This window comes from Helianthus annuus, chromosome 4 (assembly GCF_002127325.2).
Source record: "Helianthus annuus cultivar XRQ/B chromosome 4, HanXRQr2.0-SUNRISE, whole genome shotgun sequence".
Taxonomy (NCBI): domain Eukaryota; kingdom Viridiplantae; phylum Streptophyta; class Magnoliopsida; order Asterales; family Asteraceae; genus Helianthus; species Helianthus annuus.
This window is the reverse complement of record NC_035436.2, coordinates 36689143-36700315: the sequence shown is the minus strand read 5'-3', so window position 1 is coordinate 36700315 and position 11173 is coordinate 36689143.

Genomic DNA, 11173 nt, shown 5'->3' with positions numbered 1-11173 from the left:
GCTCTATCATCAACTTTTCCTTTGACAGCTGGCTCCCCCTCTCGTCAAGCTTTCGTGCTTTTAGGGATCGACACCTAGCTTTCCAGCTACAAACTCATCCTCTCTTTCAGCTTGTCATCAGACTCCCCCTCAGACTTTGCTTTTGGGATCATAGCCTGGACTTTTCCTGCAATCACTCATACACTTAATAAGTAACAACATTTTAAAATCATCAATCAAATCCTCTAATCTACTCCCCCTATCAACCAACTCAACAGATATGGCAGCATTAAAGAATCCAACTCCCTCACAGTTTATCATCCAAGTCCAAATTAATGACCTTGGAGATATCACAAACTGTTTTTGAACTTTTTAAAAATTTCAAGTTTCAAATTAATGAACTTGTTTTATTTTCAGAAACACAATCAGCTTACTTAGATTTTGAAACTCAGCAACTCAGACATCGGTTGTCGAAAATAAAGCAGAAAACAATTTTTTTTTTATTTTCTGAAAATATAAAGCAGTAAAGAAATATATACACACAGATTTACAGACAATATTTTTGTTTGAGTATGCGTCAGAGGATCATATCAGTTTTTGACAAGTCACAAGTACCGTTGAGCTTAGTTACACGTTAAGAATTAAACAATTCACTTAGATTGTCGATATACTGATCCACTTAAATTTTCATACAAATTTCAACAGATTCAGGATACGATTAGATGTTTTAAGAACTTAAACTCATTCATGTGTCCCACCTCTTGAATATACTCCCGTATCAAGAATCCCAGATATTCAGTCTTACAGGTGAGTATACCACAGATGATATCTGTAAGGGGTTAGATGCGAAACCGTGAGAGCTCAGGTTAGAACTTCCGTTCAGCAGAGAGATGACGGCTTGACTTTTCGGTGTGTCCCCTTTAGAGGATCTTTTTGTTACAACAGCAACGACTATCAATTTTATTCTTTCATCAGCTTGCTGAGGGCGATGCTATGTTTCAAGCATTTGCAGAAAGTATTATTCGGGGACTAGGTCAGTACTTCCATACAGCAGAAGTCCCAGAATAATACCCCAGATATCACTGAGTATAAAGACCTAGTATCTCAGAATAAGGGACCTTTCAAACGAGATTTCAGGGGTTACCTATATATCCAAGTAGTGTTCCCCACGAAATAAGCAAGTTTGAATTTTAGGTTTATATCCCGAAAAAGTTTACTAAGTGTATAAAAACCTATCGGCATATCATCAGTGAGACTGTTTAACGCTATTTAATCATTACATTTCTTTAGCATACTGTAACTGTCTACTGATGTACTATCATTTCCACTTTTTACGCAAAACTCAAATTTTTGAATTTTATCATGTTTTTGGCTTTTTCAAATTTTCTAATGTTTTTGTATTTTCTGACAATTTTTCTCCCCCTAAAATGCAAAACCATTAAAGGAAATTTGACAAACCGATACTGATAGCTTTGTCTCACCATCCCTTTTCTGCTTAAAGTGCTCTGATTTGCAGAAAATCTACTATCCAGTACCCCCATGATTTACAACCCATTGATTTTGACAGTTAGAAAACCGTTTTTCAACCTGTGACAGTAATCATGCTTGTTCAGCCGTGAGGGCTTCGGCGTAGTCCATCAACACTTATTCAAACAAACTTAACAACAAACAATACACACAGTACACAAATCAACAAATAAACTCCCTGTTTGACACAAAACCAGGGTTCTTCAACCTCTTCCTGTGCCAGGCTGCTCCAACTAACTATCTCACAATCTTCAGCATCATTGAGCACCTGCACAATCAACAATTTGATCATTTGAACAAAGCAACCCAAGCCTGTTTAGACTCGGGTAATTGTACATGAATTCTTCCATGTAAAACCGGATAATTCCTGTCATTTTTCTCAAAAACATCATCAATTTTAACCTCAACTTTTTCTTCTTTTATCGAATTGATATGTTTCTTAACACTCCACACTTGACCTCCCGGAGTACCTCTTTTGTAAAAATTTGTTCCTTTCTGAACCTTTTGATTTTGAACAACATTTTTAGGTTTCCAAAACTCTTGAGGTTTTGTCATATCGACAGATGTTCTCCAACTCTGTGTTATTCTCAATCTGGGTGTGTGAGAATTTCAGGTCTGTCTAGAATTGAACCTGTTCGGGTTTGATTTCCAATTTTGATTTGAGGCAAACTTGTTTGTAGTATACCTCCATGTTTGTCTCGAATCAAATCTGGTTGACCTTGGTTTCCCACTCTCAGATTTTTGTTCTTTAACATCAACAGGCTTTGGATTTGGACACTTTCGTGCAACATGTCCAATTTGATCACATTTAAAACACACTTTCTTTGAAACATCCTTGGCCTGATGTTGTTTCTTTTTCATAGCCTCAAACTCTGCATTAGACCGTTGTCCAATTTTGAGTTTTTCTTCTTCTGTGAAGCTTTTTCCTTGAACAAAACTCATTTTTGTCTGAAAATTTGGCATTTCAATTTTGTTTCGATTTTGTTTCTTCTTATAACCCAAACCAGCCTTCATGTTTTTCTTCTTAGAACCAGGTTTGTTATAAGAACCTCTGTAACCTTTACCAGCAAACTTCGACATTTCAGATTTCTCAATTTCAACCATCTTGAAAACTTTGTCAATTTTCTCTGAAATCACATTCTGAATCGGGAAAACAACATCTAAGAATAGTTTGTCCGATCCAATCATGGTATAAACCAATCCTTTTGAATCATCATTCAAAATCTTCTCGGATTTTGTATCTTTCAGATATCCATCATAAAGATTTCCTTCATCTTCATCCTGTGATTCAGATTTACCTTTTGTAGACTCATCTTTCAAAATACTATCAACCACCTTACTTACCACCTCTGAATCATCAGCATCATCAGATTTGGTGTAAGTCACATCGATACTTTCAAGGAATTGGTCAGCTATGTTCAAACCCTTTTCCACCTTTTCTTCATCATAAAAAGTATAATTGTTTCTCAATGGTGGTGGTACCTGATGAAACTCTGAACCAATACCCTATTTACAATTATCAGTATCTTTGTCATCCGGTGTGATATTGAAAATGCGTTCGAGAATGTACGAAGAGTTATGATAACTTTGAAGTTTTGTAACAATCTTTTCTTTTTCAGCCAAGACTTGTTTAAGATTAGCAATTTCATCAACACATTTGTTTAATTCAATTTGCTTTTCTTTAACCTTTCTTTCATACATTTCTTTAGTGATTAAAGTTTCTGACAATCTTTGATCAAAACTTTTGACTTGGCTCTTCAAAGTATCATAAGCTTCTTGTACTCTCTGACTCGACCACTTTAAAGAATCATATTGTTTTTGTAACTCTAGAAACTTAGATTCTTTCTCAACACAATCAACACATTTTGCGGCACATTTTTCTTTCAAAATCTTATTTTCTTCTTCAAGATCATGACATTTCTGTGTTAACTTCTCAACTTTTAATTTTAAACTTTCTTCTGTTTCAATTCTTTCTTTACATTTCATTTTTAAAACATCTTCAAGTTTATTCATTTCATTATCTTTTATTTTTATAATGTCATCTTTTTCTGTACAGGCTTTGCACACTTCTATGCAATTCCTGCACTTGTTTTCATTTTTATCAACAATCTCAACATTTGATAAGTCAGGAGATTTATTTACCTCATTTTCTTTCAGCACCAAATCTTCTTTCTCAGCTTTCTGATCTTCCACTGCCTTCTCCTCTTTTCCTTCTTTCTCTTCAGCTTTCTGTTCTATTTCAGCAGCAGTCTTTGCATCAGCCTTCACTTATTCAATCAACTTCTTCAATTCTTCTTCTTTCCTCTTTCTCATCTCTACCACCTTCGGTAGACTTGCTTCAAAAACCTTTCGTATCTTCTTTTCCAAGTCAGGCAAATACTCTTTATCAGATAATCTTCGTGTGTTGAAAGTAGCTTGCCTTGGAAACAGATTTGTTACAGCTTTGAAATCCACTTTTGATGGGTCGACAACCGGATTGCCCCGTGGATCCATGTAACATTCTAACTCTTCATTCCATCGTTTGGCTCTTTGAGCTTCTTTGAAAGGTTCATCTAGCTTTCCAATTTCCCATCTTGCATAGTCTGCTTTCCACCACCTATCAGGATCTGCATCAGCAACAAAAGCATACCCAACAGCATCTTGTTCAGGTAAAACTTCTTTGCCCCAATCATATCCTTCATCGTCGTAGATAACTGCAAGCGCTCTTGATCTTTCTTCTTGCTGTTTCAACCTTGGTGGCTCAGACTTGTTTTGATGGTATATCGCTTTCTTGTAATAATCTTCGGTGAAAGGATTCTCAGAATCATCAGCAGCATACACATTTTTGCACTCGCGCTTGAAGTGACCTTTTTGTTTACATTTGAAACATGTCACTTTGGATTTATCAAAACCCAATTTTGTAGATGGACCACCAATTGACTTTCTCCCCGTGATCTCCATGAACCGCTGTGCTCGACGAACCGCACTGGCCATGCACCATCTTATATCCATAAGTTCCATCTCTTCGGGGTCTAGCTGATCATAATCTTCTTTCATCAAATTGGTATTGTCAATCTTCCCTGCAACGAGGCATTCATACGATTCAAGTATAGATGCCAAGAAGACCATCTGTTGTTTTGCCGATTCTTCGCTGAAATTCTGTCCATTCTTCAAATCTACTGCGATATTACACTGGAATAGTTTCTTTGAAGCAGATTGGTCTGAAGCATTTGAAGAAGAACCACTGTGAAAACCACTGTGAAGATTTTCATTGTTCACTGAACTCGAGCTTTCTGCAGAGAATGTTGTTTTTGGAGACCCAGCTTGTGGTATATTTCCTCTGTAATACAGTTCCACATTCTGCTGATAAGCTGGACTGTTGACTTTCGATCTTTTTATCTCCAACTCATGACTTTCAAGCCTTTCAATCAGCAAATCAATCTTTAAATCACCAGGCTTGATTGTATTCTTCAGCAAAAGATCAAAATATTGCCAATCTTGATCATTGGGCAATGCATCAAACAATTATCCACCATCTCTTCTTCAGGATATGAGATTTCATATCTGGCTAACTCCATTTTCAGATGTCCAAATCTCTCGATCATCTTACAAACAGATTCATTTTTCATGCAATTGAACACATCAAACTCTTTACGCAACAATTTCTTTTTGTTTTTAACAATTTCATTACTACCTACACACTTTTTCCCTAACGCTTCCCACAAACTCTTTGAAGTTTTCTCCTGTTCAAGTAAAGAGATGATATCCTCTCTCACTGACTGTTTGATTAACGTTATCATTCTTGATTCAGCCACAACACTTTTTATATCAATGTCAGTGTATTCTTTTGGATCTATCAACTCTCCTCCCTCTTTCACTGGTTCAATGTATCCATTTGTCAGCTTTAACCAGCTTTCAAGAGCAAATGCTTTAACCCAGCCTTCAAATCTGTTTTTCCACCAATTATAGTCTTCGACTTTCATCAACTTTGGTGGCTTCTGTTGACTTCCGTACATGTTTTCGAACTTCAAATTCTCCGAAATTTCTCTTGAATATTCTTTCATCTCAGATCTTCTATCTGACGATTCGGAAGTGAACGCGTTGTAGAATGTGTTGTAGAACTCTTCACCGTTGTTTGACATCTTTAAAACACCTGAAAGTCAATGACCTGGAAGCAAACAAACAAACTTAATCAGTTTAAACAATATCAAGTAATTTGAAATACACTGACACTCGATTTTCTAGAAATGATCTTGACATTTGGACGAAATCAGATTGAACGTATGAGCGAAACCAGATTTGACAAATAAGCGGACCACTTTGACAAATGAGCGGACCAAACAAGTTGACAAATGAGCGAACCAATCAAGTTGACCGAATAAGCGAACTTGATTTAACAGAATAAGCGGATCTCTTGTTGACAAATGAGCGAATCTATCAAGGTATGGATAAGCGGACCAACAGATTTGATCAAATGAGCGAACCCTGACAATGTCCTTTCGAGCGGATCTCAAACTGTCTGAATGAGCGAACCTGAAAAGTGAGTTCGAGCGAACCTAAACTGGTTTGTTTAAGCGGACCAGAATCTGTTCGTAAAAGCGGACCGGCAATGTATGTTTGAGCGGACCTGGAAGTGTCCGTTCGAGCGAACCTTTTGAGCGAAACTACTCTGAATGTGACACTATAGGCGAACCTCTGAAGCGAATCTAGGTAGTTTTGAAGCGAACCAAATGTTACAAGAGCGAACCTCACTCTTGTCCAAAAGGGCGAACCTACATTCGAAGGGTATTTTGTCCATTTTATCCATTTTTAGTTCGAATTATGATATGAAACTTTCAAGGGTTTGTTATTGTCCACTAACATACATTCTGTGAAAAATTTATCCAATTTTAACCGTGGAAACTTTTCCAAATCGAAAAAGAATGTGTAGAAGACAGAAAACTGATCCGATTTGAGCTAAACTCTTCCTCCTGTGCTCTGATACCACTTGTAGGATCGTCGTTGACCCTGAATGAGTCGACCAGAAGAGTCGTTTATCTAATTTAAAGGCGGAATCAGTGAATCAGACGCTCAAACTAAATATAATGCTTCTTATATTGATTCTTGACAATGTTTACAACCTGGAAGCAATTTGGCAGCACTTCGTTACACTTTCAGATCCGTTCCAAATGAACTAACCTGTGCACTATATATAGTGTTTGTGGTTCGCTTATGTGACCATGTCATATGAACGGACCTGTGTGATGTGTGTGGTTCGCTTATATGGACAATGTCCATATAAGCGGACCTCCTTGCTTAACCATCACTTTTCAGTTCGCGAACCTCATGCACAGGATATTCTAACCTATCCTATTCTATTACATGATACAAGACGAAGTCAATAGACGTATTGCACTAACACATTAAGCTCCCAAAAGCGTAAAGCCAACAAAACCAATTTTTAAACGGGTCACATTGATAATACCCAGCTACTAATGAGTTGGGGTCAATTGCCCGACCAAGCTGTATTTTAAATACCGTAACCCAAGCCCGTATAACGGAAAATAAGTTAAAAGTATTTACCTGAGCAAGTAATAACCTCAATCAAATAAATGCAAGTTTCTTTTACTGGTCTCCTACTCTGGAACGAAGGTTTAAACAACCTATTAGAATCCTAACGCGTCTTTAATCTAGCCTTAGCTTAGACCGGTTAGTTTCAAAGGATAATTACGGTTTAATCGCGTGAAAGGCGAAAACCAGGAATGGAATGTGGTTTGGGCCCAACAAGTTTGAAGACTTGTTTTATATGGGTATAATAACCACACTCTGGAGTTGTGTAAACTAGTTACATAAACCGTTTGAGTAAACTAGGTTTGGGCCCAACAAGGTTTGACCCGTTTCAGCTAGTTTGTGTAAACTAGTTACATAAACCGAACCGTGCGCGCAAAAAGGCGTAACGGGTAACCGTAGGAGTCCTACACAGGTTTCCTAAGTTAATATGCTCTAAAGAGGTTGTGGTATCAGTAGGATACCTTCCATAATGCCCGTAACGAGTTTTAAATCCAATATATGCCCCGTAGGGGTATTTCGGTCATTTTAAAGATTATAAAAGAGGTTTCTGAGTTCTACAGGAAATCTGAGTTTTCCAAACAGTTTATAAAGTCCAAAATACTCTATTTATTATTTAAAATCAGTAGCAAATGGAATCGGTCAAAATACCTTGTAGAATTCAAGTTATGTCCAAAAAGGGTATATTCGGTATTTACCGAACCGATGCCATAACCGCAGGTTATGAGCAGGTTAAAAATAATTAAAAATCTTTAAAAATCTCAAAATATTATTTTACATCAGTGTGTAAAAGGTTTGGTGTCGAAATTTGGGTTTAGATAGGCTTTATGCTAATTGCGCCATTTAATTACTAAAGTTTCCGTAACTGCGCTATTTAGCATAACTCCCATTCTAGACCTCGGATTGACGTGAAATTTTAGGGACATGCTTAGAAATCAGTAACTAAGGTTATTTTCTCTTCACATGTCCAAAATTCTCGTTTTAAAGTTAAAAGGGCGTTATGGTCAACTTTTAGGCGTTTAACGGAAATGTGCTAAAGACTCAGACAAACAATGAACCGGTCATAGAGGGTTATACCATCATGTAACCTGGTCCTAAGAGAGTCCTAAGGCATAACTAAATCATACCATAACGGGTCAGAACTGAAGTCAAAGAAAAAGTCAAAGTTTTGCGGCTTTCGGTTCCGAACCGGGTCAAAACAGTAAATGGTCGGATCAAACAAGCTTAGACTAGTTAATATACTTATTATCATGTTATATGAGTGTTAAAATAGGTTACACGCCATCTACATTACTGATTATGCATAAAATCGCAAAATAGCATTCTGTTAACTTTTTCTAAGCAAGTTTGACTCGACATTCGGACTAGTTAGAGCGGGAATCAGAGGGTGCCCTTTTAGCGGTTTAAAGCCTACATGATTACCAACATATAACTACCTTTGATTCGACAAACCACTGGACCATTTGTGATTTATCGTCAAGTCAATCGTTAATTACGACGGATTGACTTTTAAGCTATAACTATGTAAAAACTAAACCACAAAGGGTTAGGCACACTTACAGAAGTTTGGTACACGACCAGAGATGCTAGAAGAGTGTTCTTGAGCTCCAGATGTGATCAAGAAAGCAAATTGAGGTGTGTTTCTAAAGTGTGCACAACAAGGCCTTTTATAGTGAAATTTGGAGCATGGGATCATTACAACTAGGTCTATAATTGTTCATGGATGATCAACAACTGTCCCTAAGTGCTAGGGGACGTTTAGGGGGCGCCCATGCTTTCATAATTGCCATATAAGTCGGTTAAAACAGCAAACAGTGAACCTGTCTACGTTTTCTGCAACTGGGGCCTTGACGCGGCCCAAGTAAGAGGTCAGCCTAACTTTACGCGGGTCGCCTGAATCCTATTGTCAGAGCCCGGATCCACACTGCCCGCGCGGCCTGCGTAAGTTCCATCAATTCTTTAACGCGGCCCGCCTGAAGCTTAATTTCCAAGATTTTCAAATCTTTTGTAATTATTGCCCTGGCCTTTCGGTTTCGAAGGGGTAACTTTGCGATTTGGGCCTCGATTATTTACGAATAAGGGCCTCGGAACTTTTACCCAACTTATTAACCCTTGGTTAATTTATTATTACCCGAAATTCCTTAACTTTCAAAGTTTGACGCTTTTAACCCTTATTAACGAATTCGATCATAACTTTCTCGTTTTGAATCGGAACTTCGCGAAATTTATATCGCACGTACTAGTGAGTATAATTTACCATTACAAAGCCTCAGGTATGCCCAAAGGTCACTTAGAGGTATAACTTAAATATGTTGACACATTTGGCCCCTGTAGTTTGTAATTCCTCACTTTCTTCCACAATTCGTCCCGTACGATCCGTGATTCATTCGTTTGAAGGTACGAGCATCATTTAGGGTTACTGTACAATATATTTATCCCTTGTTGGCATTTTTAACCCTCGAATTTGCATACTTTCAATGTTTGTCAACTTTGGTCCTTTATTTAGTATTTAATGCCACGTGTAAACTTATGACACGTGTCAATACATCATTGGAGGCAAAAATTTCGAGGTGTTACAAGTTCACTGATGACTTAAGGTACAACCTTCGCCATTTGCTTAGCAACCAGAGCGGCGAGGCGTTTATCCGCTTGCTTTCGGCGAGCAGCTTGAGTAGCGCGAGATCCAGATGACGACATTGTCTGCAACAGACATCGCCACAGGACTCAACACAATATAATCGAATCTCACCTCACACAACTAATACTACTAAAGCTCAGGAACACGTATAATTACGTAACAAATAGGCACATAATCACAGATTCACATAAGCAAAGAAGCACGTAAGCACGTAAGGCACAGAAACACAGAAGCATCTAAGCACATAGTTCTCCTAGAAGCACACAGAGACGGTCAGAATACAGAAACCTATCATTCAAAGTCGCGCGAGCGTCGGGGAATAGCGATTTCGAGTACATAGCGAGTCGTATACCATAAGCGAGCAACGATTCGAGGTAGACCTGTAGTGTGGTTCGTGTGTGTCCATCGAACGAGAGGCGAAAAGCGAATAAAATCACCAAAAATCGAAGCTCATAGACAGTAAATCCACATAAAATACACATAAAATCAACAAATATCAGAGTCGGCAGTTGCGGGCTCAGAATCGAAGCACATAAAAATTGGCGAAAATGCGAAATCGAGATCGAGTGTAGATTGTCTTAGGCTGATAGACATCGACAACCCAAAGTGATTCGTCTATTCACAAGGACTTTTGGTACATACTTTAGCCTTCGGAACTGTGCTCTCGCCTCGAATTTGGGCGAATGGCACGCATCCTTCCAGTTACGGTGTGACTTCAAGTCGTTGGAGTCCGTCGAGACTTTGGTGAGAGTTTTATAAAACAAAATTGGGCAGAATAAGTCATCAAGGTTCGGGTTTCACCCCTAACTTAACAACTTCGTTCCTGTTTTGATAAAAATGGGGATGAAAATCCGCGTTAAAGTACGGATTTCACTCCTGATTCAACGCAAATTCTCGTGTTTTATAGATAAATACAGATCGAATAAGCAATTTAATCGAGAGTTTGCGGTTTTCACACCTGATCTCGACCAAATTACTCGTTTATTTTTGAATAATAGTGTGCAGTGATAGTGTAGTGTAGGCGAGAATAGCGAGATATAGCAAGTAAGCTTGTGCCAAACCCCTAAGGATTTGTACAAGTTGGTCTGTTGGCTCCTAACTATAGACTAGGTCGTTTCTAAGACATCGACCCGGACTAGGTCGAGTCTGGCCTAATTCCCTATAGTTATGGCTCTGATACCAATCTATCACACCCTGACCGGTGGCGGAAACACCAGGGCGTGGCACTGAGCGAAACAAATTGTCCAGAAGTTTCCATAACAACTATAATTACCAATTATTTAAAACAACATGTCCCATACCATGTCATAAAAGATAACATAATTATTACAGGCAAGATCTAGTCAAATTTTTCTGTTCCGACAACTCAGATTTCAAATTACAGACAATTGTTTATTGGTTTCTAGACCTTTTCTAGCCTTGATTTCACAGCAAGCAAAGCATTCAAACATCTTAAGCACCTGCCACATACGTTAAAGTAAAAGTCAATACACATAGTGTAAA